The sequence below is a fragment of the Chaetodon auriga genome, chromosome 13, assembly GCF_051107435.1.
Source record: "Chaetodon auriga isolate fChaAug3 chromosome 13, fChaAug3.hap1, whole genome shotgun sequence".
NCBI lineage: Eukaryota > Metazoa > Chordata > Actinopteri > Chaetodontiformes > Chaetodontidae > Chaetodon > Chaetodon auriga.
This window is the reverse complement of record NC_135086.1, coordinates 12,062,485-12,085,823: the sequence shown is the minus strand read 5'-3', so window position 1 is coordinate 12,085,823 and position 23,339 is coordinate 12,062,485. Positions and strand designations below refer to the sequence as shown.

Below are 23,339 nucleotides of genomic sequence, written 5' to 3'. Positions count from 1 at the left end.
TTATATGGCAACTGAGCTGGTCTGCTGATGAAGACTGTTTTTTTTTTTTGTTTTTTTTTGGGGGGGGAGAGAAGCAGCTAAGTGGACCTTGAGTTGCTATTTGTTTTAACTGCCGTGTCCAAGAGTAAAGGAGCGTGCGCAAATATGCCAACAAATTTCCTTTAATAAGCACTTTACTTTGTAGGTCTTTGACCGGAAACGATGCCTTACCTCAGCAGCTTTGCTCCTTCACGTTGGCAAAAAGTTTAGCCGCGAGCCACCGAGACCGACGGCAACCTGCAAGCGAAACTGAGTGAGCAGCGTCGCAGTGAGTGGATGTCTTTGTTCACTGTTTGCGTTACGTGCTGTTATAAGAAGTGTCCATGACATCGTCTTTTTTTTTTATTGACATTTCACGTCGATGTCACCCACGTGAGCAAGCCGGACCTGTATGTCCGGCTCCACACACACACACACACACACACACCTTAGAATGTGACACAACTCGATGGACCGCTGTGATTAATCTCACTGTTAATCTGAGGTGTAACGTTACTTGTGGTGTTGTCACGCATGTCAGACTCAGCGTTAGAGGGTTTCTAATCAATTTTTGTGGCAATCAAGAGTTGCATCATATTAAGCGGCTAAAATTGTGGCTGCAGCTCACATCATAATCTTCATCATCATCATCACCATTATCATCTCACAGTGACTTCTTTCATTGACTGCCTCTGTGTTTAACCAACAACTTCATAAATTTAAGGCCGTAAAGAGAATTAGGGCCGTTTTACAGCTGTTTTGTAAATATTATGTTTGTAAACAGCAAAGAAAACATTATTTTCAGTTTTGCAATTTACAGTTTTACAGTTTGATTAATTGATTGATCATATATTATAAAAAAAATTAAAATGCCTTTAAATAGCCTTTAAATATCTCCTTTTGTTTGACCAACAGGCCAAAACCCCAACATATTCAGTACTTTGATAAAAAAACAGAGAAAAGCAGCAAATCCTCAAATGATCAATAAATTATGAAAACAGTGGCTGAGTGAATTTTGAATTTCAGTCAATTAACTGATGTGTCATTTACTTATTTTGTCCCTGTACTTAGAGACAGTTTGAATGTGATAGCAGGGATGATTTGGATTATGAATTGTACCTTTAATGACAAACAAACAAACAAAAGCAGCAGATCTTCATATTTTCATGGTTTGGTGATGCTGAATCTGATTATGACGACGACAACAACAACAACAACAACAACAACAACACTTGTAGTGTAAATTGCAGTTTGACCAAACACCTTTGGTAGCAATATATACACACTACCAGGCACTGAAACACAATAGATTGTGAGATTACCCATATCCTAAAACTTCAGTATCTCTCTCTCTCTCTCTTACACACACACACACACACACACACACACACACACACACACACACACGCACAATCGCATTTGTAAAACCTGTGTTACTGCAGCCATTAGGCAGTGATTAGTGAGGGCGACGACAGGTTTTCCTCTTCATCAGCAGGCCTCTCCTGGGAGTCCCATTGGCTCCATCCAGCCTATTAACAGTCCCCAACATGAGGAGGGAGGGGAGTGGTACCTCCCATGGTGGCTGCCCTTAGCCACACTACACACGCTTTCATTAGTGTGTTAGCTAAATGATTGGCCTCAGGATAGCCCCCGAGCCCTGCAATGCATGTGTTAGCTTATATGTTCCCTCCACTGGGCAATTTATTCATTTATTCAGCCATGTCTGCATTCACACTCATGATGGCATCATTTGGTAAATTTGATTGTATTTTCTCTAAACTGAATGGGCTCAGGGTCAGGAAAAACAGCAGCGAGACAGAGGTGACAGAGCATATAGCAGTGAAAGTCGATCAGCGGTGTAATAATCACGCAGGATTTCGTTCATGCTGACATTAACAGAAGCAGTGTGCAAACATACAGGTGTCTCTTACATATGGAGTGCGCCGTAGAGCTGGAACGATTAATCAGCTCGTTCCTTAGTCAGCAATCATTTTCACAACGGATTGTTTCAAATGCAAACATTGTGTTTTTCATCCCGAGCTTGTCATATTTGAGGATTTGCTGCTTTTTTAACTTATATATCAGCTTTAACATCATTAATTTCACTATTTTCTGTCTGATTTTCTGATTTTCTTCACTCTGTTTGTGGCTTCAGTGCGATCGAGTGAGTAATTGGGATGAGTGTAAGAAAAGAGGTAGCGACGGCGCCCACCTGCATTAGAAATACTTGTAATTTACACGTAATGCTCTCTGAACGAGCCCAGTGTGAGTCAATGCTCGCAGCAGCCTGGAGTTTAGAGAGCGGTGAGTCACCCTGACCACAAAGTGCAGCGCTTAATTCAAGACGCATGAAAAAATAATAGCCTTTTTGTCATAACTGACATCTGTAACAGAAGATGTCACGATGTCTCCCATCAAAGGGATTACACGAGATGAAGGCCAGTGGAAACCTTCGCGCTGCACGTGTAAAACGAGCTAAATGTACTCGTATGATATCTTTAGAACGTGTTAATTAGACCCTGGAATTAAAATTACAACAGTTGGTCGGTGTAATTTCCATAGAGGTCATGTTGTGCTAATATGGCACTCGTTGAAATAGACAGCCAGCAACAATATGGTTAAGTCTGACCCACTGACATTTTCAGCTCCAAATTATGCACATTGTGTGAATTAAATTAATTAGAGAATTCATTAAGAAATATGGCTTGCGGAAATGAGTATAATATTTAGTTATGTGATGTAATTTTCTTTCATTGTTAAAGATAATTTGTTTCATAACAGTTCCTGCGGTAGTTTCCCCCCCGTGCTAACTATGATGTATGTAATTTGTTAGCCGTTTAATTAATTATGATTAGAATTAGTGAATGTACAGCTTGTTTTGACAGATGGTCCCCATCAGGGAGACCTTTGCACAATTAACTTATAATCAATTACATCCCATTTCTTTCCATTTTTTTTCCCCCCGTTTGTTACATCTTGAAGTTTGTGTGGAAAATATCCACAGCGTAATGCATCGTATGGACTCTGAATACATCAAATGAGCAATTATCTGTAATTTGCTCAATAATACAAAGCAGATAAACAACTTGGATTCATCTCATGCTTTGTGGGATACCTGAAGCCAGCGTGGACTGCTCGTTTAGGGACCGTTTCATCAGTCATTATGTCCTCTGTTTGATGTATTCACAGGAATCTCAACTCATGAGTGTTTCTCCCTCGAAATGAGAGCACCATAAAATGTTTATTGATCACTTTACTGCAGATTTGACTCTTTTTACAAACACATACCGCATCATTACTCTCACACTGAAGCACACGGCTAATTAGTAGCTTGTTTTTGCCTGTTAGCATATCATCTTACACCTTTTTTTTATCATTTCAGGGGCTGATAGCACACATATCTGTTACCTGACCTGTAAATAGAGAACCTGGGAAGCCGCTCTGGTGACTCTTTGTTGTGCTTCTTTTCGTCCACAAGATGGAGCTTTAGTTCTGCTCATGTTGTGCTCCAGCCGGTGGGCTGATGATCAGCTGGCTTCGTGGAAGAATCTCATGTTCCCTTTGCAAAAGATCCATAAGTTGAGAAAAATATAACAAGTCAAGCTTATAAACTGACAGAGCACTGACATATTATTTGTTTTTAATGGTTATTGAAAGTTTGTGTGAATGACAATCAGAAAAAGAAGCATCAGAGGCACAGCTGGGGGTTTTATATCATAGCGTCCTTTTGATTAAAGTCAGGTGTGATCCTTTAATGGGCTCACAGCGAAATCTAGGCTATTCACTGAATCTGTTCATTTGTTTTGCTTTTCTTCTGACTTGGAGGAAATCGTCACCACAGAGCAAAACAAAACATTCTGCAGTGTACAGGTAGAAAATCCTCTTTGTTACACCACTTTGTCTCTGTTTCGCGAGGATCCACAGAAAGAGGGGACAGACGAGACAGCCGGGATGTTTAGCTGCAGCCACCGTACGATTGGGTGTTTAGAGAAGGCTGTGAGGACACGCTTAAGTCGCAAATTTCCTAAGAAGAGAAATAATTTAGCTGATTAATGTTTACCATTGAAGCCTCTGCAGCATATACCCATCAGGCCATAATTCAGTGCTTGATTTGTATTTCACCAGACGAGTTAAATAACAGTCCACAGCCTTTATCAAGTTTTTTTTTTTCCAGGTGAAATGAAGGTGATACTGATTTGGCTCCCACTGGACATGACTTAATGTCTGACATAAAAAATAACTACATAATTTGTCTCAATCCAGAGGGCTGACTTGGCATGGACAGCAGCAGTCCTAAATGTCACCCTATAATGAGTTCTGGCCAAAGGTACACAGTTAGGACAGTGCCCGCTGGCACCTGGGATGCCCACTGGCTAGCTTTTTACCCCACAGCCATTTGGACAACCCCGGTTTTCTTTGTGAACACTGCCGTACACCATTTGCATCCAAACAAAAAGTTTCTGTGTTGTGAAGTTTTCGTTTTGCCCCTCACACAGAGCAGACTTTACATTTAGTGTCATAATGCTGAAATAAAGCAAAAACAATGAATAATATTATGATATAATACAATAGAGTCAATGCGCAGGCGGTATAAAAACCCCTTGACATGACTTGGAGCTGAATGGTCTGCACGGTCTTCTATTACACAGCGCTGCTAATGAATATAATGCATTGATGTCATGGACGGACATTATTGCAGTGATCATCCAACTCTTTGAGCGATTCACCAACTCGCCGTCTCCTCAGAATGAACACACGGAGACTTTCAGTTTTGAGGGACTTGACTTCTTTTGTTTGACTGGTATGAGACCTATTGGCAACACGCTGCGTTTATTATCTTACAAAGGCACAGGAGATGAGCGAACAACACTGTATCTAAATTAACTTTTTCTATTTCCCGGTGAATGAAATCAATTCCATCCCTTTATGTTACTTTTCATCTGCCTTTTGTCTTGTTGCGGAATCTTTTCTCTTTCTCCCTCATTCATCTGTTTTGCCCTTTCCTTGATCTGATAGCATTAAACATATAATTAAGTCATAAAGGAGGGGACTGATGAGTGTAGCAGATGGTAATTGCGTCCTACATTTGAATGAAATGATATGCATTGCTACAATTTACAGCCTTCGCCTCATATTTTATTCAGCAACCTTTTATCTCTTTTCCTGCAGAATTATTCTGCAATAAATTTAGACATCTTATCAATAGCTGGAGTGATAGTGGCAGAAACATGGAAAAAATGAGCCTCTGCCGTTTTATGCTGTTTAAAATAATTTTCCATAATAAAGGAGCTATCAGAGCTGCTCTATCACTGTAGAGGGGTGGATATTTCTATGTCTAGTAAGGCTGCCCTTGGTTTGTGGACAAGCTGTCACTCTCTTTAGTCTGAAGAAATGTGAAAGGACAGAGGAGGATGGTTTTAGCAAAGTTCAGCTGAGGTTTTGCGAACCTCACACTGGGAATATAAAACAAATATAACAACTCGGAAAGCTGGTTACAAGTTAGTCTACTTATTTTCTACATAAAATATGAGCTGCTTCATGAGGGGAATACGTTGTCCGATATTATTATAACTCTTGAGGCGGTGCAGTACGACACATCCTGTCTTGCAAGCGATTTTTTTTTTCCCTAGGATGGTAACAAGCATCCAACCCCACCGTAACCCCTAACCCTAACCTTCTTGGGTTCATTGTGGACAATATGAATGTCAGTTGTCATCCAAGGGAAAAAAAATGCATCTGGCAAGTGGTTGTGCACCAAAATGAGCTAAAATAAAACAGCACAATGAAGTGTCATTTTAGGATCAAATAGTTCACTTTCTCAATGCAGCGGCCGACACCTGCAGCCGACACCTGCAGCTTAGACTCAATTGCCAGTTTATTATGTTTTATTATTATTATCTATTTGTATCAATGGGGGTAGGCTGAATGTTAAAATGAGTGTATTGCAGTGTGATTCAGTATGACAGTACCACAAGTTACAACCTCTAAGATGATTAAGTTGAATGTCTCAAACACTTTCAACGAAAACTGCACTTTTCCCTGAACGTTTTCGGTGTGTGTGATGAACTTGAAACAGAGTGCATCTCGCTCTCTGCTTTTCTCTCAGTCACAGTGAAAAGACTGAAAGAAACAGCAGAAAAACTAGGCTAAATGTTTGCTGTTATTCTGCCTCATACTCAGCTACATTTTACCCATGAGACGCACATTAGATGAAGCACAGGTACACCAGATTGCAAACAAAATCCGGTTGGATTGATCCCTTCCTCGCAGCATCATATGTGTCTACTTCCTTATGAAAACTTTACTCCTGTAATAGGAGTGAGCAGTTGAGTGGAGTCGTGCCAGAAGGAGCTTTTTGTCCCATTGACATGCTTTCCTCTCCCTGGTCCCTGGTGAAGTGCTGGACTCCACTGATATTTGAGAAATGGTAGCTGGGGCGATATAGGTTTAATTCTCATGTTCCTCCCGACTTGCCAAGTACAGGCGTTGGGTGCCAGCTGGAAGGCTTTCATATGTTGGTGTGTGCGCGTGTGTGTGTTGAGGGGGGGTATTAGCAAGGGCAGAAGAGAGGAGGGCAAGTATACAATACATACACAAGTGTCTCTAGACCTTGAAGGTGCTACAGAAGTGCTTTCCACATCCAGACACCTAAGGCACTTAGCGTTTAGTCATGATGCAGGTCCATTACCTTTAAGTACAAGTACTTATGTTTGGTCGCCTGTTTTTACAGCCCTGCTAGCTTGAAAGGAATCTACCCGGGGTGACCCAACTCTATTTATTGATGCCTCCTGAGTTTCCACTTGCTGGTAATAGACTGGAAAACACAGATAATGTGTTTGATCGATCAACGTGAACAAATTTCATTTGTTGGGATCAATAACAGTTTACAGTTGACAGAGCCCAAAGAACTACATTTATTTGAGCTTTATGATTGAAGCTGTCTTGGCAAGCCGGGAATGTGAGGCACTCCAGACGGGGCATATGTGGCAGGCATGGACTCTTCTGTTCTATTATTGCCAGCAATCTGTATTTAAAACTAATATCACTGTGTGCTGCATGGCTTGAGGCAAAAGGCACCAAACCAATCTGATATACAGCATGTGTTTCTTTTCGGTTCCTTGTGATGTGAATTAGAATGTGAAAAATAACAATTCCCTTACATTTTTCACTGGTATCCATTTTTTCATTTGAGGGTGTAATGATTAGATTTTTTTTCTCCAGCAGCGTGATTTGTATTATGTTTTCACTGTGTTCAAAACATAATAGAAAAGTGATGTGGAACCAAAGGGAGAAAGAGGGAATTAAGGGACGCGCAGAAGAAAGACGTTTCCATGGCTCAACCTTTTGCAGTTTTCTTCATGTTTCTGCTTTTCATGATCATGCTCTGTGGAACGCCCTGCAGACATGAGAGCCCTTGCTCTGTGTCATACAGTTCCAGGCCAGGCCGCTACCTTCTGCACACACAGACAAAACAGCATGAGATGGGAAGTCCACATGGATAAACATTTACTACGGTAGGTGTTGCTGCAGGCAAGTGCTATTCAGGGGGAATTTACTGTGTATACACCGGTGTTACTGGTGTTATGGCAATAACCTTCTTATAGAGGTGTTTTTGCAAAGCTTTTTACTCCAGTGTAGTAAACTGGCTCAAGTTGGCTTTAGCGTGAAGGGACAGTCATTTGTGTATATTGGTCATATTTTACCAAACTTAAAGTATTAGTCTGATGATATTTAGCAACAAATCCAATAAAAAGACAAAAAACTACAATAAATTGATTCCAGTACTACTAGTAGAAGTAATCCTCTGAACCATAGACCTCCATTGTTCAGCTTCCTTCCTTCCCACCTTCATCATGATGGAGGTAGGAGTACTTAATCCCACGTGTGCTGTCCTGCTGCTGTAAATACTCACTCGTGCACCTCATTGGTAGCTGAAAACAGTCCCCAACAAATGCAGGATTTGGTCCAGTTTCACTAAAATTTGCAAACAGCCTCAATGTTCAGCATGTGTTATTTGGAGTGAGCGGGCCCATCAGAGTTATCAATTGATGAGGGACGTCAGAAAGTATTGAGACGGTCTAATTTGTTGTTGGTTTTGGTTTTTTCGTAAAATTTACTGGCAGTAAAACAAAGAAACACCAGCCTCATCCTGAAACTTCTTCATCCTTAATTCTTCAGATCTGGTAAGACCTGATAAATTATTTTTTGGCCACTTGGGGGCAGTGCAATCACAACTGTAAAAAACGTCACCAATATATTTTCACCTTTGAAGTTAATAAGGCAAACAACTTAGCAAACAGTTGTCTATTAGCATTTATCATTTATTTGTTAAATTAAATTTAACAAATATTTAGGCACCAAAACTACTTGGCTAGTTGTAGGAAAAGATCAGGGGTTAAAATAAGTAATCACTGACTTTGGGTTTCACTCGGGACACAAGCGTAGACGTCCTGGGTTAAAGTCTTGCGTTTGTTTGATCCATCCATCCACCCCACCTTCCTCTATATGCAGACTTTCTTCCTCTTTATAATACGTCACCCTTTCGACTTTGCTCCCATCATAATTACTGCAGCCTCTAGGGGTCACTGCCTAGTTCTGTTTTTGGTCTCCATCAGTTCGTAGGGGACATATAATAAGCTGAATGCACCTGCAGAGTTGGATGCTAATTCTTTCACCACTGTTAGCGACCCCTTTTGCTTTACACACAGTCATTCGATCCATTGTTATAATAATTTTTTATTGTAGACTCTTTAAGGATCTAGATTTGAGATCTTTCAGTACTAGCCAGCATGCACATGAAAAATGTTCACAAAGAAAATCTTTGTCATTTTCTGTTTTGCAGTAGCTTGAATCTCACTCACCCATAACGTTTTCCTGTCCTGCGTGACCTCCATTCCCCTCTGTGGCCCCAGTACTGTAGACTAGAACTATAACCACCAGTGTTAGAGTAGATGCTAGTGAAGACGGCGCCTTTTTGCCGTCTGCTCTTACTGCAGGCTCTGTGTGTGATTGCTGTGTGGCTGTATTCACAGGGAAGGGCACGGACTTGAATTGGAGGACAATGCATTAAGACTGCTGGTCCCTATGCCTTAGATTTGGCACAGGTTAGGGAGAGGCATGAGATGCATATTGTTTGTGTTCATTTGAATAAGGACAAATGTCAGATTTCCATGGCTCCGGGCAGCCTGCATGTTAGATGATCAACTCTTTTGGGCCCCTGGATGTGGGGTCATCAGTAGCGCTTCCAGGTCACTGTCACTGCATGCCGGTTTGGGGCCATAATTGACCTTTTGACAGAGAGCAGGGAGACAGCCTTTCTCTAAGGGCAGGAATAATCACTTTAGATTTACTTGTGGCTCAGCTCATGCTAGCTAATTAAAATGTTTTCTCTGTAAAAATTAAATTTGTGATTTCAGAAAGCTGTTTTAGAGGTGCTTGTTTGATATTTTATCAGTCGTGGTTTAGAAATTCTGAATACTTAACCTAACAGCAGATGATAAAATGTTCTAAATCATTGGGAATCACAGGATTGATCTGTTTTTTGCATGTGAAAATACATTTATTGTCTCAGCGATGAAAGCTTTGATCAGTGTGGCTGCAAACAGCACAAACGACTGCAGTGCGTCAGTCATCTGTGATGTTCCCCATGACTTAATGTGAGTCAGTCAGTCATTTACTTTTTGTATGTTTAGTTAACATTTTTGACATGTGTGAGCGAATGAGTCAGTCCCTCTCATGGCGTACTGTAAAACTGCCATCATTCCATGTTGTTGTGGTGTGTGCGGCTGCAGAGAAAGGTTGAATACAGCCCGTATCCCACAAGCCCTTGAGCTCCCTCAGGCTTCTTTCCGGTCCAGGATCTCCAAAGAAGCGTGCGTTTACCCTTCACTGTGCATGTTATTCCTCACAACATAGCACCCACGGCCATGTCTCTGTCTTCATAGCCCTTAACATTAACTTTCATTCACACCATGTACTCTGCTTACAGAGGATATTTTCTTATCCCAATAACTTTCCATTTTCTAGCGGTTATTAAACCTTTAAAATCCATTTAGTGTTTCTCTTCCCGATTCTCCCTCAGTAACAGTGCTCCTTCCTCGGTTTCTTCTTCTAATTAAACAATATATACCACTTTGCTTCCTGAGCGATCACATATTGCTAAAAAAACACGTTTTTGTGCACCTTCTAAATGCGAAAGTGTTCGATTCAAGCATTATGTATCAAATCCAGTTTCATGAGTTGGAGTGTGCAGAAAAATGCTCCCAGCATCTATGTTGGGATCTTGAGAGTATTTACAAAAAAAAAAAAGGAAAAAAAGGCAAGAATGCCAGGGGTCAAGGCTTTGAGACCAGGGTATTACATTATTAATTAAAATACAAGTTGCCTTGTTGCCCATGGGTATACAATGTAACACACTTGATTGAATCAGGTAGTGGCAGCCCAGGCCTTTTGTATTTTGCGCTTGAAGGGACGAGAGAAATTTGAGCTCGGCTGTATTACTCTACACACAAAAACATGTTTTGAGAAACGGTTGTGAGCTGTCAGTGAAAGCTACAGCAGATTTAAAATGCAGTTAAATTCCCATCCTGTAGCCAGGCTTCATCAATCGACTAACTTTTTTCTCTTCAATAGCTGTTATACAAGTTTTAATGAGTGTGTTTCTTTCATTTCTTACCATCCTGTATCTGTTGTATTAGACACATTGACCCACGAGTTCAATATCATACAGTTGTCCATTTATCAGATCTATGGACATCTATGCATCTGCCGTTTGCCTTTTTTATTTGGAATGATTTCATTTCATTTTCACATCTCAGTGGCATGTAGCAACATAACTTAAAAGAGATAAATACATAAATACTGTATAACATTTAGAAGCAGCGCATGACCAAAGTAAACAACGTCTGAAACAGTGTTTTTGGAGTGCGCTGTCATCTAGAGTTGGTTCGTGATTAGTTAAGCAGTGATTATTTTGTCTGATAGGCGTGTAATTAAAAATCCTCCCTCTTTGATTTAAACACTTGGTTACATTAGTAAATGCAGGTTTAACAGAGTCTGGTTAGTGCTGGTTAGTTTTACTTTTTTATTTTTTTTATTTTTTACTGTAATCTCTAGCAAGTGTAAACCCACCATGACGTCATCTATTTTAATCTAAATGGGACCATAATTTGGGACCATGCTGGACTGAATAAATCGCATTGAGACCATAAACTCATTAGGAAAATGTTAATGAGTAATAAAACAAGTGAGAAATAGTTAGTTTAGTTTTTCATAAGTTTGCATAAAATCAGACTTCTTTTTGCATCCAGAGCAGTCGCCCCCTGCTGGCCATCAGAAAGAATGCAGGTCCTAGACACGACATGTTAGGACAGGACATGCTAATAATTTTAGCTGTGTGATTTGGCAGGACTGTCCTGAACATCCGCGTGACAAAAAAATCATTAATCTGTATGTATGCTTATAATATGTATATTCAACCATGTTTTTAATCCAGTCCTTTTGTACTGTGTTTCTGCCAGTATCTAGACAACGCCTCCTTTCTTCAGTATCTATGCCCAGACTACAGGTTGGCTTTTCTCCCCTTTCATCAACACCTTATTGCCTATAGTTTGTCATAAAGTGAGGAATAACTGTAGGAGTCTCCCTTGATCCTCATTAAGGGTCTGCTCTACAGAAGTGTGAATATATAAACTTTTAATAAGCACTTTTTCTGTGCTTGGTCGCTTCAAGAGTCAGAATCTGGAGTAAAAAAAGACGTGGAAATTTTCAGCTGTGCCCCTTTTCTAATTTTAATCTCTCCTCTCCTCTCCTCTCCTCTCCTCTCCTCTCCTCTCCTCTCCTCTCCCTTGATTCCTACTGACCTCCAGTCTAGGTCTGTTAGATGTAGTCCAGGTCATAGCAGACAAACGAACGATGGAAATATCAAAGCCAGCCCAAGGCCTTTACATTCGGTTTTCTGCTCCAGGTAATCACAGTGTGTAGATCAGTGCGGTGCACAGCTGAGGCCTTGTCTTCTCCTTAGCCTGTCTTTTATTCCTGTGTCCTCTTTCATGGGGCCGAATTCGCCGACTCCACTTCTGCTGTCATAAGCAAATCGCAAGGTTAATTATGTCTTAATACAGCCACTAGTATCCAAAATGGCAAATTCTAATGAGATTTAATTAAGTGAAATAGTGCCATCCAACTGATGATAGTGTATATTCAGCTCATGCTCTTTGTAAAGAGTATGAGCCGAAAATCGGAGAGCTTTGGAATGACGGTACCGTCTATCCATTAGACGTAGACCTGGATCCATCTGGAAACAAAGTGTTTGTCAGAAAAGCATCCCAATTGTGTGAGATCATGGCTGGCTGTTCAGCGTGCGAGGTTCTGAAGTGTATCGAGTGGCACAGCTGAGTGAGTCGAATAGTCTGTGGTCTATTGATAACTCGCGCCTGTTTTAAAATCCTGGCACAACAATGCAACTAGGGCCTTGTGTGCTCCACTGAGCAACAATACCTCCTCTCACTGGCAGCTTCAGTGTCATGATGACAAACAACAATAAAGGAGCTCTTTTTTCACGGGCCCCTCATTCCTGGCACCTTTTGATAAGAATATTTTTTAAGTTTATCCACAGATATGCTCGGGGTATTTACAGGGACAGATTCTGTTTTAGTTTTGGTGTTGCTGCACTTGGTTGACCAATAGCTGTTGAAAGGAAGAGATTACTTTCCCTATCTTTACTTCCATCTCCTCTTCTTTGCTCCTCACCTCCCACTGCTAGCTGCCCACCTCCATACCCACACATGCTCACACATTCGCGGTCTTCATCTCTCCTGCCTTGCTCCTCTCCCTGTCTGGCTCAGTGTGTGTATAGAGCTGGTTGGCCGGGCCTGTAGCTGGGAGGTATGCTGGAGTGTAAGCAGTGTTGATGTGGATGGCCCCTGGTCAGAGGCCAGGGCCTGGCTGTTAAAACGCAGCCTCTTTTGTGCGTCAGAGCCAGCATTGCCAGTCGTCTTCCGCCCCTGTCGCTAGGGGTGGGGAGGCATTTACCCACCACATGCATTCATTCCATTGGCGTCGCTTGATGCAGGGCTAAATGGCATTGTTACAACGTGCCTCTGAGAAGTGTTGACAGGTCCGTATGCTAATTTTAATGAATACAAGGGAGCTGTGGTTTTATTCACCTCAACTCAGCTGCAGAATCCGATCTGCACCTAGACTAGCAAATATAATTGCGGCAAACTCAAATGAGCTCATTAGGAAATGTATTGAATTTACACATTATTTCCAGTAGTTAAGCTGAGTTATTTTCCCTAAGGACTCAATTACATACTCATTTGTGACTCAGGTAAATGGCTTTCCGCGTGTGACTTTTTCAACTGCAAAATTGTAGTCACTGAATAATTTGTAAGAAAGCTGTTGTACAAGCACATCTATTGACATTCATTTGTGTGAGGATTTCAAAATGGAGAAAAAAGTGCAGACGAGATAACGACTCGCTTTTGTTCCTTTATTCACTTCATTTGATTAACTCATAACATTTCATTCACTCGTGAGTTATTTGAACGTGTGCTCGTTTGTCTTCGGTGGGTTTCCTCGCAGTGTTTTGGTTCACAACAGCCGTGTTGTCTTTCTGACACGTGTAATTTCATCAGCGAGTGTGTCCGTGAACTTTATCTAGTCAAAAGTGCGAGTGCAAGTCCTTTCTCACAATGGAAGAAGGACAGAACGCTCAATCTAAAAAAGACCTGGTGAGTCAGGGTTCAGTAGCAGAGATTATGCCGGCCTACTGCGCTCTGAAATGAAAGTGAACATTCATCGAGTGACTCACTTCTTGAACCGCATCCTCCCTGGGACACAATGAGGAGATTGTTGGAGGAACGGACATGGTGTGGAAACTATGTGACAAAGAGGAGTGCCCAAAATTCAAATTGTTGTTTGTTCTGTGTGAAAATGGCCTGATTCGCTGGAAAACAACAAAGAATTTTAGATGGGTAAGCATAAGGGTTTCCACAGAGCTTTGTATTGGCTGCTGCTGGATGAACTTAAGTGACTCTGGCTGTTGGCAGAGTTCCCAGGAGCACATTGAAGACAGTTTCAGGCAGTTGTAGCCGACTTCAGTGATCGAAATGTGCTCCTGATGTCTGCATGATGTAACGTTCCATAACTTTGCTGTGATCTCTTCATGATTGGGAGAGTGGTGCACCTTGGGGAAACAACTGGGCCGGCCATACAGAGGGCCTTTTTTTGCTTTATTGGATTGCACATATTGGAGAGTGACAGAGGAGATTCTGGAGAGGATGACTTGTCATAAAGGTCATTCTCCAGATTCAGACTTGCCATATCACAAGCACATGGCCTACTCCTTCCTCTGCTGAGCCAGCAAGCTGTCCAGGGTATGTAAAATGTAGTTTTGTGTCATTCTGTGCACCTCTGTTTTGTGATTTTCTGGTATCTGTGCTGGCTGTCCTCGCCCATGGAGTGGCCATGAGGGGAGTGGGACTGGGCCTAGTGCTGCCCTGGCCCTGCAAGCCTCGATCCAAACACATCCTCTGCACTCAGCTGTAAATATCACCAACAGCTGGTGGCACACAAGTTAGTCGTGCTTAACAAATTACTGGCCTACATGTGGAGATGCAGGGGGCTTCACTTGCCTCCTTGCCAACCAAGCGGCCATAGAAGTCTGCAACAAACTGGTTTATGGAGTTAAATAAGTAAATAATTTGAGCACAGCTTTTCTGCGAGGCAGCACTGGTAAAAGAGATTTTTATTAAGTAAAAAATCTATAGAGAGCTAGCTTGGCAGCGTTGTCCGGAATGTCAGATAAAGCACGCAGTAGTGATTGCTATTTGAAGACACCTTCCACCCGAAAACAACAGAAGGTCAAACTTTTTGGAAACACAAACCTGTTTGATCCCACCCATCTCGGCTCCTACTCCTCGTAGGCACTGAGCTCTGTTTGGAGAGATAGGAATTATCAAAGTCACCTTTGAGCTCAGTAGCCCGTCTAGTGCAGGGTGGTATCACACATAATGACATTCAGTGTAGCCCAGATCACATTTATGATAGCATATTTGATACAGCTGTACACCAGCAAAGAATAAGGCAGCCTAAAAGAATAAACCCCCCCTTTTTTCTCAGTTTAAACACAATCCATTTTCCAGTGTAAATCACTTGTCACTCTATTGCAAATGTAACTGCTCTGATCTGAAAGAGAGAGGTGGAGAGAGAGAAAGAGAGAGAGTAAAGATTATCTTTTGGGCCATTTCACTGGCACCGTTGCGTGACAGAGACTGACAGCTCTTTCAGATGACTGACAGGTGTCCTTTGAAATGCCGGTGAAGCAGCTTCTGTTCAGACTGTTGAAATGCATATTTGGAGCTCTTATCATAAAGGCATGGATGGCCCAGATAGGTGCCGTTAACATTGCAAATGGCTCCAGAATTATTCATTGTCAGTGCTGCGGGAAAGAATGGGGGGGTGAAGTTTGATTATTCTGCTCACACAATGGCAGGGTGCTTAATGATTCCTCTCCACCTTGGCAGCGGCATGTGCCGACTTCAGGCGCTAGCGGCGGGTGACACAGGTCTGGCCAAGTGTTAGAGCAAGATCATACGTCCGGGCCCCATTTTAATTTCTAATACATTAATCTTTTCCTCACAGATCCTCCATGAATATTCCAGGGCTCCTTGTTTGTCGGGAAGGCTGTCTCGCTTTCATCTATTCAGGTGGTTTCATTCACTGTGAAAGCCAGCTAAATGGACCCGATCAGTCAATGACAACCGGGATACAATAGAGCCCGGTAACACGTCCCTTTTCTCCTTTCAGCCTTCTGATAGACAACCCTGACACCTGCTCCCCGGGGAGACCCTCCGCCAAGTCGGTGCACTGTTCCTTGAGAGACTTCCCTTACTTTATCAGCCCATAAAGGATTGTCACAGGTGACTATATCAGCTGAGGTATGGAGCTGCTCCCCGTGACCTGCCCCTGCGCTGCGAGGTCGAGCCACCATGCGCCGCATCACAAGCGGATTAAGGTAGCTTAAACGCTGTCATACAAGCAGACAGTGCTTCACACTTTCTAAAAATGTTAAGCCTTTGTTCTCCTCCATTAATTAGCATTGTCTTAAGTTCATTAGACCACTGCTCATGTTGTTTCTAATGAGGCAACGTAGGCCACCTACATCAGCCTTAGCTTTGTAGAGCCTGACCTGACAATGGCTCCTGTGCTTTCCTATCCGCGGTGTAATGACATGCACAGAGAGGGATGCAGCAACACAGACACAGCCCCAAGTGAGACTCACACTAATTAATGGTTAAATTTCTAAATTTAATGATCATTAAGTATTAAAAACACAAGATTGCATTGCTATGATTAAGAGGGCAACACTAAACGTGCCCGAGTATTAACATGTTAACTGATGATGTGCTGATTTATAACGGTGACCAGTTTTCCTCCTCTCCTAATAGCTGAGGTTGGCTGTGTGAGATTTTTAGTGGTTTCACAGGTAGTGTAAAAGTTTGTTCTCTTCTTTTCTAAGAGATATTTCAGGGCAGTGCATTTGTGCTTAATCCAAATGAGCCCATCAGTCAAAGCTCCCTTTTCCACAGCTAAATGAGACTCACCGGGGCCTGTATTCTAGAGCGGCACCACACAGTCCTATAACTCAACACACAGAACACCTTAACAGTGGAAACTTAAATGTGCATTGGCATATATGGATATTAGAAGTGTCAAGCCCAGTGATGTAGACTGGGTGCCATTCATAATTATGATATCTGATTTCGGCTCAAAAGGGACGCTCTAGAGAGAAAGCGGGGGGAGAGCACCAATATTTTAATGGAGAAGAGACAGCCTTCTCCCTCAAGGAACATCTTCACTGACACTGGCTGCTGGAAAATTGGGATTTATACTTCCTGTTTTCTATTAATATGGAGATGAATACAGGTGTTCCTGTGTCGTAAAATTAGTTTAGCTCTTGCAAATTGCAATTACACGTGTTGGGGAGAGAAAAGTGATGTCTACGCATTTTCACAGGCAAGAGAAAATGTGGGGAAATTAGGAAAAATATCGAGATTTAAAATGAACATAATAACGTGTAATTCTATCCTCTCCAGCCCCCTCAGCCCAGTCTGGCAGCTGTACCTATTTGTTCTGGTGGTGGCTTAACAGACTAGTACACTTTTCCTCGCTGCTCATGCAAGGAAAAGGCGCAGCAAATAAGCTGTGAAACGTTTCCCTCTTCAAGGGTTAGGACTTGGGAAGGGTTTCAAACCCCAAGGAAGTCATCCAAAATTCCCTGCCTTCCTAAGGGGCTTGTGGAGGGCATTGTTGAACAGAGGACTCTGGTGAATGTACCGGCAAGGTGAGGTGGGGCTAGCAGCAGTGATCGGCTTATGGCTGGTGCACACTGGCACAGCAGCCCACCAGGACAAGTCACATTCCTCCCCGTGAAACTGTAAGCCATAAAGGGTAGAGGAGAGTTTTTCGGAGTGTTGGACGCACAGTCTGTAATTTCTGCTGCAAGGGAGTCTCTCAATCAAAACAATAATAAAAGACGAAGTTTGATGACATCATGAAGTAGCATGGGATGATGGGAGTTGTTGTCCTTATTGTCAAATGACAACCATTGCCAACGAAAAAGAATAATTACGCTCTATTGCGAGTTAGTATAAAAACAATAGTAAACAATAGAGTGGTTAGCTAGCTTATTCCCTGACTCCCTTCCTCACTGTCTGACATATCAGCTGGTGTTTCCTGTGTTTTCCTGGAAGTTTTAGCAGCTGGAGGTGGAAAAGGGACCATGTCCCCTTTAACAGGCGACCAAATGAAATACTACTACTGTTAACATGAATAAAATTAAGGATTTCTCTGGGTTTAAACACTGGAAACAAAATAGATCACATCGGTTTAGCCGTTTTTAGACACTTTAATGTGTAAATGTTTCATATTATACATTTAAATGAGAAGATTGTTGCCACTCTGACATCTGTACGGTAAACATGAAGCTGCCTCCAGCAGCTGGTTAGCATAGCTTAGCACTTAGCATGGAAATTGGGGAAAACAGCTAACTTGACTGTTGCAAAACTGAAACGTAAGACAAATAATGGTGTAATGAGAGATGGTGACTCAGACTATTGGATGGCCAGGCTCAGTAACTTCCTGGAGTCTCTGCTGTTGCCTGCCTCATTGTTTTTTTTTTTTTTTTGCGTGTGTATTAAACAAATGGGTTAATAAAAAACGTGTTAAGGTGTAGAGGTGCTGGTAGGTGGATCTGGCTAAGCCAAGCTGACAGGCTGCTGGCTGTTACTTCATATAATTAGAAATATTAAACTAAAAATTAGAATCAGCTGGTGCCCATCCAGTCCGTTTTTGTCCCTTGTAGTTATTCTAGTCCTGTGACTTCATTAGTATCAATGTATTTTCACTTCCACTGTATTAGAAAACAAAAACTGGTTTATAACAAGACGTGCAAGCAGCAGCATGTACCTGGCAATAGGCTAACTTTCTCTCCACAGCAAATAGAGAGGCTCTGGTATTGAGGCGAGACATTAATTCATTGTGTCAACCTGTCCCCCTGGAATATTTATGATGCTAAATACATTTAATTAGGCACTGGAGCTCTGATGGGAGAGAAAATGCACTGTCAGTAAAAGAAAAAAAAGGAGATTTTGTTAGCTCTAATGCTGATAGGCTGGTAATGCTGCTCATTGTCAGTGACAGAGGGACCAAACACACGGCAGATGGAATTTGAATCACTCAAAATCATTTGTGGCATGTTCATTACATTGTCATCATCGCACCTGTGGAGGATAGCGCAGATGCTTATAGAGAGGAGGAATTTTTTCCTGAGCAGGTTTTGGCGTGCCTAAGCAGGTATTATGAATTGCCCTTCATTGAGAGTTTTGCACAGGATACACAAGGCATTATCGAGTTAAAGGCATTGACAAATAGAGCAATATGTTGTGTGTGTGATGTAATGAGTAGATGATGATGATCTGTTTTTCCAGCCAGGATAAGACTGGTCTTTTTAGAAAGTTCTGTTTAATGTATTGGATGTTTACCACGCAGTTCTCGATTTGGGCAATCACTACTATTATTGTCATTTGCCTCCTGACAGTTGGGCCATCTTACCAAATTTAGTTATATTAATAATAAAAAACAACAAAATGGATGTGTACGTTGTACTGCTGTGCTCTAAATATCACAAAAAAAAAAGAGACAAGTTTTGATGCATTGGCTGACAGCTTGGAGTAAAGTGAGACATCATGTCTGTCTGTGATAAAAACATGGCTACAGTAAATAACAGCCAGCCATCTTGACATCTGTCATCTGAGTGGAAATGGATGGGGAAATGACCAGCTCTTTATCGGCCGAGCTCTGGCTGTGGCACTGGCTGAATGATGCAAATAGAAGATAATATCAGTGCTATACTGAATGGCATTACTCCAAATGTAATGTCATTAAAAGGGTGGGTATTAGCTTTGCTGTCTGGAGGTGGTGGTGTGGGCTGCTCTGGCTTGACTGACACACAGATTAAGTGCAGTGACAGGGAGCACAATAAAGTCATCAGAGAATGTGACATGTCAGTTAGGGGGGATGAAGGGATGAATTGTCACTCTCTGTCAGAGCCCATCCTCTCCCTTATCCATGATGTCCCATACACCACCGTGGGAAAACAGGACGGCACGGCCGCCTCAGACAAATATTTATTCAGGGTGAGGACAAGTATACCCACTCAAGCTTTTCCTGTTCACTACGTGTTTGTAAATTTACTCCCAGAAGAAGAGCAGATGATGGATGAGGAGCAAAAATGTGTCCACTTGTTTTGACGTGAAAATTTGCAAGTGTGATATCTGAAATTGTGCAAAACATAATGTCCAGTTTCTTTTCTTTCAGGAGCTCTTGCTGAATGCTGGTTGCAGTATTTTAATGCACAGGTGAAATAAAGGTTGTCTTGAAAGAGAAAATGCAAAGCATTCATAACGCATGACAGTCAATATTCTTGTAGTTTGAGCTGAATAGACTTAAATCATATTTATTTTCTATTTTTCTTCTCTATTTCTCTTAATGCCAGCTAAAAGACGATTCCTCCTCTCTCTGTAACAAAAGAATAAACCCATTACGTACCTTTGTGTCAAGCTGCCTTAGGACCTCACTGTGGCTTTGGAGATGCAGTATCCCTGGGATTTTACAGAGGAGTATACAGTCTGGCCAAAAGATGGCAATGTTGCAGTGCTGAATTCCAAATGAGTTTTCTACCGGTTGGCCCCCCATCGCCGACTGGCCACTGCCTTCCCCCGCAGCACTCTTCTTTCCAAACTAGCCCAGGAATTTGTCATCCTCACAGGGTACAACTGCACTGAAGTGTAAGAATAACGTTAGAGTCGACCACTAAAGTTCCACCACAGAAGTTGATTACATGGAGGACGAATGAGGAGAAGTTTGGGGTGATATGTTGAAGGAATTAGTCGACAATGCATTGAAGGCACCCGTCATACAGTTTGTGCTGCTTAGGATCCAGTTGTTGCTTTGTCTCTTGTTTTATATCAGAATTATTCTTTCTTTTTTCAGATCACTTTCCGTAATTATGAATAAAGCTAAACTATTTTGTCCTTTACAACTCTAGCTTTTAAATAAATCTACCATCACCCCCTGAACCATGTCCATACATTATGAAATTAAGTTTAGCTAGGTTAAGTGCAACCTGCGCTCAGAAGATTTCCTTTTGAGTGTTTCTGAGTAGTTACAGACAGTAGGAAGGCATTTTATTGCATTTGGTGAAGCCAAATAGACACCCAGCCGGGAAGCAATTGGGCAGCTATTATAGCACTAAAATACTTGAAATGTGCCTTTGTAAATGGATTATGAATTTATGTCCTATACTGAAAGGGTTAACTGCTGAAAATAAATTGTCAATTTGCCACTCTCAACAAAATGACATCCCTCTTAGATGCTTGCAGGGGGAGATTTAGAAAAAAGCCTACAACTGACAAGACAAGAGTTTCATTAATGCAATAAAATAAGAAAGTTACAAAAAAAAAAGGAGAAGAATAAAAACAACATAACTAAGTTACACGAGCACCTGGTTCAGACTCTTAAGTGACACTTGTTTGCTGCGTTGTTTTGAAAGAAGCAGGAATGGAACCCTCTCCATGGCCACTTTGCTGGCCTTTATTATTGGCTTATTGCCTTTAAGCTGTCACCACTCAGAGCATTTCTGCTCTCAGGGGATTGTCTTCTGGGACTCGGGAGAGCTCGGCTGGCTGGGACTACTCAGCTCTGTTACACACTGCTACTGTGTCATGTTGCATGCAGTGTACTCTCATACTGCTCATTTGCCACTGATTTACATATAACCCCCCCCCTCCACCCCCGTCATTCAAACTATGCATCCATGTGAGAAGTGTCCGAGTTGGCTCAATATTTTAATTTGCAAAATCAGTTCATCAAGCTTTTATTTAGGTGTATTTATTGCAGCTTTTCTGCAGTTTTATTGTGTTTACTGTGCTGCCATAGGACAGCAATTCCCCTGTTTAGAGCTGCTTTATTCTTTAAGTGTATGAATTGCATTGTACAATAGGCTGTTTTACTGCATGAGGTCAATACATATGAAGAGCTGAATGCCAGTCAAGCCTCAGCCAGGTAGCCTCTTTGCCTTGGGCAACTGCTGTTTATTGGTTATTGCATTAAAGAGAAAGTGTACTGGGTAGATGTTCAAATAAAAAGCCAGAGAGGCAGAAAAAAGCAAAAATATTGTGGGGAAAAAAAGGAAAATCACATCTGTCAGTTAATTATTGTATCGATGCACAATTAAACGAATGCTCTGGTAATTTGTTAACTTTACATGCTTTTGGTAGAATAAAATAATTTTCAAGCTTTTGTTTTGGAAATATGACAAATGGTGATTCACAAGGAGAAACAGTTGATTTGAAGTGTATAGAAATCCCAAGATTTAGCAAAAGGGTGTGATTTTCTGCTCCGGAGCCTAATCCCACCATTCCTCCACCTCTCCTCTCTTATGCCAGTCACATTTTCTAATTAGCTTTCCCTGTGGAGGAAGAAGATGGATTATATTTTAATATCTGGGGCCTAAAATTAGTTTATATTTTAGCAAGTTAGCACTTCTCAGAAGTTGATTTACTCTTGAAGCTGTAAAACCCAGTGAGCTTGCAATTAATCATTGTCTTTGGTCTTGTTCTCAAGGAAAAAGAGGCTGCGGTGTCACACGCTGGATCACAATAGGTAAACACCTAATTTACACTATTTAGAAATCACCTCTCTAGTATTGTACAACACATGACACTCGCCCCCTCGATTGTTCTGTCCTGCTCCAGTTATTAATTACAGCACACTTTTAACAAAGCGACATTGTCTATGACTAATCATCGACACAGAATGATTAAAGATGTTCCTGGCTTTTTTGAATTACTTGCCCCTCCGTCGTCTGTGTTCATTCATGAGCTGCATGTCGCTGCCTTTTTTTCCCCCTTCTTCCTGGTCAAGACTTCGGTTTGCTGTTATCCGATTACCAGCGTCCTGAGAGGCTTCCACAGGCCCATCCATCAAGACTAAGGGGTTGAGGGAGAGCCTCGACAATGCTGCTGCAGTGATGTAAAGCACAGAAGGATTCATGGTTATTAAAAGGTAAGCAGGGTTTTATAAAGAAATACATACAATACATAAGCTCTGATGAATAAAGGTGTCAGCATGTATTTATTTCAAAGCGTTGATAGTCACATTATGAAATGGATAAAAATTTTTTTAGCTTCAATGTAAAACTACCATACAGTTACACCAACTGAGCACTGCAGAAAAGTTGCCATGGCTGAACCCCCTGCCCCCCCCCACCCCCCCCCACCCCCCCACTCAATATGGCTTGAGTGAAATGTGCTTGACAGAGAAGCAGCAGCATGGATGCTGTTCTTCACCACGCTGCCCTCCCTCACAGCCACACAATGTGAGCAGAGTATCTCCTAAGCCTGGATCTGGCATGGCTTTGGAGTGCTGTTTGGTGACTGGAGGCAGAGTGGTGTCGGGAGGATCATCAGTGGCTCTCTCTCAGGGAGATGAGCAGCATAGGCCAATTTCATATGCGGGGCTCGGCCCCTGGGTCTGAGTGGAGGTGGGCTGGGTCCACCCAGTATCCTGGCTTCATTAATCATCCCGCCAAGGCTTACCGGCAAACCCCCTCTCCGCCCTCTCCTAGACAACCCCTTGGATTACACAGAGCCAGCGAAATGTCAGCCCAAATCTGAGTCTTGATGCAGATAATCATTTCAATAATATTTCTCCATTTGTGCCCCCGATGCTAGGGGAATAAAGCTTTTCCACTGTCA

General features: G+C 41.9%; 1 long non-coding RNA gene across 1 annotated transcript; it reads left to right on the top strand.

The window, feature by feature from the left end:
• The first annotated feature begins 239 nt into the window (after positions 1–239).
• LOC143330902 (uncharacterized) lies at positions 240–22,633 on the top strand. The gene is made up of 3 exons (XR_013077974.1): positions 240–307; positions 22,207–22,245; positions 22,507–22,633. It is a non-coding gene; the product is annotated as an uncharacterized LOC143330902 (long non-coding RNA).
• Positions 22,634–23,339: the final 706 nt, after the last annotated feature.